Here is an 8,677-nt window from a genome sequence, read left to right on the forward strand (position 1 = left end):
CCTCGATCTCAACGGGTGCGGTGCCTCTTCTGTTAGGTGCCCTCTCTGGACCAAATGCGCGGCGACGCTTTCCGGAGGCCTAGGCTCTGGGGAGTCTGTCTGGATTGGAGATGGGAATACGTCAGCACAGGTTGGGATCCAGGGTGCTCATTAAACTAACGTCTCCATAATCGTGGTACAACGAGAGCACTAGGGAGAGAGGGTGTCCGATGAAATCTCTACAAGTTCGCAACTACCTGAGTGTGGAGACACTTCATCTTGGACTTGGAAAGGGACCATGCCACTCACACCCTGGCCACCAGTTCTGTTTCAAAATGACCCCAATTTAGGGGATCTCTTTCACTCTTTTAGGCAGGGTTTGAAAAGATCCTCTGGTAGGTGAACTTTGTTTAGGATTGAAGGCCCGTGTGGGTTGGGAAGCTGGGATGGAGGGTGGGTTGTATGGCAGTTTGTGGGAGCCACAGGTGATGCTATCGGCAGAAGTCAGAGGGAAAGGAAGTGGAGGGTGGAGGTTTCCAAGCAACTGAGATTAAAAGCTAGAGACACAGGCAACAAACGAGGAAACTGCCACCCTCAGAATCCAATCCCAAATATCACTTGTGGGGACAGTTCTGCAGACCCCCTCAGCCCTCCGCAGACCCCCTTGGACCCTCAGCAGACCCCCGTGGCCCTTGGCAGACCCCAGGCCTCCAGTAGACCCCCTCGGCCGATCCCCCCCCCCTTGGCCCCCACCACGGCCCCCAGAAGAAACAGTCCACCAGAAAAGGCTACCTCTTCCAGAGAAGATTTGCATTTAATGAGCAGCTGAACCACAACTTGCAGTATATTCTAGTCTTTTTCCTTATTATGAGTTTTACAAATAACGGGATCATCATTACATAACTTTTTTTAGCTCCTCTTTTTTGCCTAACAGCATATCCAGAAGCTCTTTCCAGATCAGTAAACACTGTTTAACCAGACGTTCATTCGTCCGGCAAATAGTCACAGGGCAGGTACCCCGTGTCAGGTGTCGTCTGAGGCACCGAGGATCGGGTGCTGAGTATCACAGAGTGGGCTCACAGTCTCAAGGAGATGGCAGGCTGGTGCACGAGAAAGTAAGCAAAAAATGAGCAGAGAATGGGACCACAGGGCTAATAGGTGCCGTGCAAATAATTAAAATAAGGCGATATGCGGGGCGCCTGGCTGGCTCAGTGGGTAGAGCATCCCACTCTTGATCCAGGGGTTGTGAGTTCAAGCCCCACGTTGGGCTAGAGACTACTTTAAAAAATTCATAAATAAAATAAGGTGATGTGATGGCATGTCTGAGACAACCCTCAGTTAGATGGTTGAAGAGAGTCTTGGGTTGAGATCAAACTACCAGTGGCAGCCATGCAAAGATGATGGTGAGAATATTGCAAATAGAAAGTCAGTGCAAAAGCCTAAGGCAGAAATAAGCTCGCCCCACGTAAGAAACAGAGAGAAGGCTGGAGCCACCGAGTACTGAGCCCAGAAGGGAGATGAGGCCAAGAGATTAGGATGGCCTGGGTACCCCCAGCAGAGGGGAGAGGGGTCTGGAGTTCTATTCGAAATCCACCGGACTTTATTTTATATGAAATGCATGTGTGTCATCTTTACTCAAGTAGCATTCAGACACAGTAAAATCCTCCAACTTTAAGTCCATAATTTAATTTTTAAAAACATACACACTTCTATAATCAACATCATGATCTATGATGTAAAACTTTCAACACTCAAAAAAGTTTCCTCCTGCCCCTCTAGCCAATCCCCTCCAACCTGCTGTCACTAGAATTTTAACTTCTGGAGAAGGTCAGATCAGTGGAGTCACACAGAGAAGACAACTACTTAATTTGCAGGGCCCGCCCGGTGCAGAATAAAAATGTGGGGCCCATACTTTAGCAATTATTATGAATTTTAAGGCTTTAGGCACCTGACTGGCCCAGTCGGTGGAGCACGTGGCTCTTGATCTCAGGGTCATGAGTTTGAGCCCCACGCTGGGTGTAGAGACTAGTAAAAATAAACTTTAAAAAGAAGAGTTTTAAGGCTTCACAGCAGAGCGTTAAGCCGAGCACCGGGGGGGGGGCCCTTCGGAGCACAGGGCCAGGGAGCCAGCCCTCTACTCAGTACGTGGTTTCCTTGCCGGGCACATCTTTCACTTGCCTAGGGGTGCATGGCTGCTGCCGAGGGCCACTCGCTGTGGGACGGGCCACAACTGATGCGTCTACCAGCGGGTGGACACGGATGGCCTTTCCCGTTGGGAGCCGTTATGGATAAAAGTGCCATGAACACTCAAGTACAAGTCTTTGTGTGATGTCTTTTGAGACCAAGAAGTTTTTTGTTCTGTTTTGTGGAACTGAAGTCCAACTTCTCCATTTTTTTAAGGTTCACACTTTTTGTGTCTTATCTAAGAAATCTTTACCTATCCCGAGGCAACAAGATTTCCTCCCATGTTTTCCTTCAGGAGTTTGTGATTGTGGGTTCACATTTAGGGCCAAGCCCCACTGTGAGGTAGTTCTGTGTATGGGGCAAGGTGTGACCGAATCCCTTTGTTCGGATTGTCCCGTGTCCCGGCTGCAGCTGTTGAAGGGCCGCCCTTTCTCCACGGAACCCCGCACCCTTACGTTAGGGCTTGAGGGAAGGGCTTCAGCCAGGGAAGTGACCGGGCCATGCAACAAGGTCATGCAGCTGCTATGAGAATGGACCATGACCGGTTAGCACCGGTTAGTGCCCGTGAGCCGTGATGGGAGCTTGCTGGTTTGGGGCAGAGGAACAAGATCTCCCTAGGTTTTAGGTGGAGCTTCCCAGGGACCGGTGGTGCTGAGCACTTTTCATGTGTTCATTCGCCCTCCGTGCATCACCTCTGGGGAAGTTCAAACCGTGGGTCCACCTCGGTTTCACATTTAGTTCCGGGCCTCTGTTTAAGCAGAGGGGTGACAAGATCCTTTAACAAGGGCACGCGGCCGAAGTCAGAATGGATTATAGTGAAGCCAAAGTAGAATCAGGTCAATCAGGAGAAGATTTACGGTCCAGGTGAGAGAATGAAGGGCTGCACTGGGGGTGAGAGAGCAGTGGACAGGTTGGGAACATGTCTTACAAATCGAGTTGATAAAGTCGTTGGTAGATCGCTGTGGAAGATAAGGGAAAGGTGAGAATCTAAGGTAATTCTGATATTTGGGACTGAAATTACAAAACAGATGGAGAGGCTGTTGAGTAGGCTCGAAAACACTAGAAAGTGGTAGGGCAGCAGTGGGAGGCGCCTGTTTGGGCCGTGTTACACGGGGTGTTCCTCAGATCCACTGGGGGATGTTAAGGGGGCATTTGGAGATTTCAGACACAGGTCAGAGCCGGGATTAAAAACAATTGGCGCGGGGAGCCTCCGGCTAGCTCAGTCAGCAGAGCAGACAGCTCTTGACCTCAGGATTGTAAGTTCGAGCCCCACGTTGGGTGTACAGATTCCTTAAAAATAAAATCTTAAAAAAAAAAAAAAAAACAACCTGGCATGTAGAGGGTATTTCAAACTAAGATAGCTGTTTTGTTTGAAATTGTGTGTCCCCCTCCAAAATTCATTTGTCAAAGCCCAACCCCCAACGCGATTGTTTTTGGAGATAAAGCCTTTAAGCAAGTAATTCAAGTTAAATGAAGTCATACGGGTGAGGCTCTAAGCCAAAAGAACTGATGTCCTTATAAGGAGAGGAACTTTTACACAATTCCTAAAAGGGTGAGAAAGAGGAGGATGAGGAAGAAACCATAAGATTTAAAAACTTTGGCGGTCACGAATGACCTTGACAGAAGCAGTCTTAGCAGACAGAAGTCTGAACGAGGCCAGTGACTACGGGCCAGTGCAGCAGGTGCTCTGCTCTGGTCAGCCAGAAGGGGACAGGAATCTGCAAAAAAGATTTTATGGGTTTTTGCTTGCTTTGCTTTTAGGGTGGGAGATAACAGTGGATATGTGTGTGACTGATCAGCTGGAGAAGATCATGTAGAATCAAGTAGAGAGAAAGAAAGAAACGCAGGATGGAAGTCCTTGAGGAAGTAGAGGGGACAGAATCCAGGCGAAGGTTTGGCGTTTGACAGGGTGCGGGACAGGGGCGAGTCACAGAGGCTGGTCACAGAGGCTGATGGTGTGAAAATGGCGGGATCCCGATTGCTTCGATTTCGCTTGTTCAGATACGAGGCAGGGAGACTGTAGAGTTTAGAGCTGATGGACAAAGTCGTGGGGAAGAGTTTTCATCAGGTGGAACATACCAGACGTGAACATATAGAGAAATCTCATGGGATGGCCAGCAACGCTGAGTCCAGGGAGGACAGTCTTCCCCAGCAGGCTTCCGGCGGACTTAACCTTCTGTTTGGACGGCGGAAACCGGCCTCATGTTTACCCCTAAGTGAGGGAGTGGGGCTGAGGACGTCGGACCTCTACCCAATCTGAAAATGTCACTATGAACCTGTTGGCAGGGAGGAGGCTGGGCAGGCTCCGACCGGGGTCGGAAACCACAGTGCCTAGCATACTTCGCCGGGCTGGTAAGTGAAGAGGCAGGACATCTTGTTTTAACTTACACTTTTCCATTATTATTAGAAATATTGGGGTTTTTTTTCCCATTTGCTTGGTTACTACTTAATATTTTTTCCTTCAGGCATTGGTTATTCAAATACTTTACCCGGTTTTCTATTTTCAAACTCACCCTTATGAGCCATTTATATATTCAGGATAGCAATCCTTCTCTATTTGATTTATTTACAAATAGATTTTTTTCCAACTATCATTTGAGTTTCTTTTTTGGTTATGGTGTTTTACATGTGCATATGTTTCTAATCTTTTCATCTAAATCTGTCAGTCTTTCTCTTTCTTTCTTACCATGTTTAAAAAGAATGCCTCCAGGTTACTCCTCTGGTATCCTGCTTTAAAGGAAAACCCAAGATTTTATAAACATTTATATATTTTGATAGTAATTTTATGGTTTCATTATCCATATATAGATATATCTTTAATCCACCTGGAAATCGTTGTACAGTATGAGGTAGAAATTTGACTTTTCCCCCAACATGTTTAGCCATCTGCCTCAGTGCAGTTTTGATCATGTTAGTCCTTCAATTACCATCAAGTATTCTCCCTACCCTTCGAACCTCGCCTCCAAACAATGTCCATATTTCCTGTCCTGGCCTTCAAAGCGTTCAGTGGCCTGACTCTATTTTTTTTTTTTTTTCTGCCCCATTTCATGGACGCTGTGTTTTTCCTACTCATTTTTGAGCTGTATTCAGATGAGACCTGGATGGTATGTAAAACCCTCTAGCTGTAAAACCAAACCCTAATCCTGGGTCTGGGGAAACAACAGATTTGGGACCTGTATATGATGGAGTGTAAAAATGTAAGAAGGGGGGCCTGGGTGGCTCAGTCAGTGAAGCATCTGACTCTTCATTTTGGCTCAGGTCATGATCTCACAGTTCACGGGATCAAGACTCGAATTGGGCTCTGCGCGGACAGCATGGATCCTGCATGAGATTCTCTCTCTGTCCCTTTCTCTGCCCCTACCCTGCTCGCACGCACGCTTTCAAAATAAATTCATTAATTTAAAAAAATAAACAGAAGGAAATCTTGACATTTGCCGTGACATGGATGGAGCTAGAGAGTATTATTCTAAGTGAAATAAGTCAAAGAAAGACAAATGCCACCTATGATTTCACTCATATGTGGAATTTAAGAAACAAAACAAATGATCATTGGGGGAAAAAAGAGGGAGAGAGAGAGGCAAACCAAGAACCTGACTCGTAACTATGGAGGACACACTGATGGTCATCAGAGGGAAACAGGTGACGGGGATTACAGCACGGACTTGTGATGATCACTGGGGTGCTATAGGTAAGTGTCGAGTCACTATATTATACACCTGAAACTAATATCACACTGTAGGCTGACTAGCTGGAATTTAAATAAAAACTTACAAAAATATATGTAAGATTGGGAAACCATATGGAAAAAATTAAATGAGCTTTAAAAAAATATATTGAGGGGCACGTGGGTGGCTAAGTCAGTTAAGCATCTGACTCTTGATCTCAGCTTAGGTCATGATCTCAGAGTCATGAGTTCAAGCCTTGTGTTGGGCTCCATGCTGGGTGTGGAGCCTACTTAAAAAAATTTTTTGAGGGGCACCTGGGTGATTCAGTCAGTTAAGCATCCAACTTCAGTTTAGGTCATGATCTCACCGTTCATCGGTTTGAGCCCCTCATCAGGCTCTGTGCTGACAGCTCAGAGCCTGGAACCTGCTTCAGATTCTGTATCTCCCTCTCTCTCTGCTCCTCCCCCGCTCAAGTTCTGTCTCTCTCTCTCTCTCACACGCACACGCTCCCTCTCAAAGGTAAACATTAAAAAAATTTTTTTTGAAAAAAATGGTACAAAAAATAAAATTGATTGGACTTTATTAAAATTAAGAATTTGTGAGTATCAAAGCTACAAGCAATCTATACACAAAAAGGAAAATAATTGTGGGGCACCTGCATGACTCACTTGATTGAGCGTCTGACTCTTGATTTTGGCTCAGGTCATGATCTCAGTATTCGTGGATTTGAGCCCCATGGTAGGCTTTGTGCTGACAGCGTGGAGCCTGCTTGGGATCCTCTCTCTCCCTCTCTCTCTCTCTCTGCCCCTCCCCTACTCGAGTCCTCTTTCTCTCAAAACAAATCAATAAATTTAAAAAAAAAAAAAAAAGGAAAATATTTGCAATGCATGTATTTAGCATGGACTTATATCCAGGGTAAATAATCATTTCCCAAAACTAAATACACAACTCTTCAGGGACAAACACTTAAAGTGGCACTTCAATAAAGAAGATACCCGAATGGCTAAAACACATATAAAAATTGCTTGACAACTATCAAGGAAATGCAAATTAAAAATCACAATGAGAAATATAACTTCATCAGAAAGCCTAAAATTAAAAAAAAAAAAAACTGATGATACCATGTATTGGCAAGAATGTGGAACAACTGGAAATTTCATGTAAGCTGGTTGGAGTATAAATTGATATACTTTTTTTTTCTATTTCTTATTCTTAATGTTCATTTATTTTTGAAACAGAGACAGACAGAGCATGAACAGGGGAGGGTCAGAGAGAGAGGGAGACACAGAATCCGAAGCAGGCTCCAGGTTCTGAGCTGTCGGCACAGAGCCCGACGCGGGGCTCGAACTCACGAACCGTGAGATCGTGACCTGAGTCGAAGTCGGACGCTCAACCGACTGAGCCGCCCAGGCGCCCCATATACTTCACAAGATTTGGCAGTATCTAGTAAAACAACACCTACTAATACCCAATGACTGAACACTTCCCATGCTGTGTATATTTCCAAAAGAAATAACTGTGAATTCATCAAAAGCCATGCTCCAAAGTGTCGAAAGCTGCTTTCAGCACAGCCTCAAACTGTACACAACCCAAAAGGATCAGCTGTGGCATAGTGATGTGATAGAAAACGAATCAACAATGAAAAATAGAGCATATCTTCCTCAACTCGCAACAGGATTACATCCCATTAGACCCATGGTAAATTGAAAATACCATGCGTCAAAAATACATTTAATGCTCTTAACCCCGGGATGCCTGGGTGGCTTGGTCGGTTGAACATCGGACTCTTGATTTTGGCTCAGGTCACGACCTCAGGTTCCTGTGATTGAGCCCTAATTTGGGTTCCTTGCTGGGTGTGCAGCCTGCTTGGGATTCTCTCTTCTCTTCCCTCTGCCCCTCCCCAGCTCTCTCTCTCTGCCTCAACAAACAAACAAACAAACAAACACCATGTAACCTACCGAATATCATAGCTTAGGCTAGCATATCTAAACAATGCTCAGAACACACATTAGCCTACAGTTGGGCAAAAGCATCCAACACAAAGCCTACTTTATTTTTTTTTTTCTTTTAAAATTTTTTTTTCAACGTTTATTTATTTTTTGGGACAGAGAGAGACAGAGCATGAACGGGGGAGGGGCAGAGAGAGAGGGAGACACAGAATCGGAAACAGGCTCCAGGCTCTGAGCCATCAGCCCAGAGCCCGACGCGGGGCTCGAACTCACGGACCGCGAGATCGTGACCTGGCTGAAGTCGGACGCTTAACCGACTGCGCCACCCAGGCGCCCCCACAAAGCCTACTTTATAATAAACTGTTGAATATCTCATACAACTCACTGAACACTGTACTGAAAGTGAAAAACGGAGTGGTTGCATGTGCACAGAATGGTTGTGAGTCTATGGGTGTTTTACCCTCATGATTATGGGGCTGATACAGCTGCGGGTGCAGCCTCTGCCCAGCAGCATAAGAGGATCAGAGCACACACTGCTAGCCCAGGGAAAGAGCAAAAATCAAAATTCCAAGTACAGTTTCTACTACATGCATATTGCTTCTACATCCTCCTAAAGTTGAAAAACCATTAGGTTGAGCCATTGCAAATCCAAGTTCACTGCTATCAGATGAAACAAAACAATGAAAACTATAGACACAAAAGTTAGTTTTCACCAGAATATGGGAAGTATGTGCTCTGGGGCACCTGGCTGGCTCAGATGGTAAAGCGTTAAGACTCTAAATCTTGGGGTTGTAAGTTTGAGCCCCTTGTAGGATGGAGAGATTACTTAAAAGTACGTCTTAAAAAATTTTTTTTAATAATAAAAAGGGGCACCTGCATGCCTCAGTCGGTTAAGGGTCC

The 8,677-nt window shown here is 45.6% G+C and overlaps 1 long non-coding RNA gene across 1 annotated transcript; it reads right to left on the reverse strand.

The window, feature by feature from the left end:
• Positions 1-2,430: 2,430 nt before the first annotated feature.
• LOC123602226 lies at positions 2,431-7,079 on the reverse strand. The gene is made up of 3 exons (XR_006714417.1): positions 7,065-7,079; positions 5,754-5,757; positions 2,431-3,467 (listed from the first exon to the last, which is right to left on the reverse strand). It is a non-coding gene; the product is annotated as an uncharacterized LOC123602226 (long non-coding RNA).
• Positions 7,080-8,677: the final 1,598 nt, after the last annotated feature.

Source organism: Leopardus geoffroyi, chromosome D1 (assembly GCF_018350155.1).
Source record: "Leopardus geoffroyi isolate Oge1 chromosome D1, O.geoffroyi_Oge1_pat1.0, whole genome shotgun sequence".
Classification (NCBI taxonomy): domain Eukaryota; kingdom Metazoa; phylum Chordata; class Mammalia; order Carnivora; family Felidae; genus Leopardus; species Leopardus geoffroyi.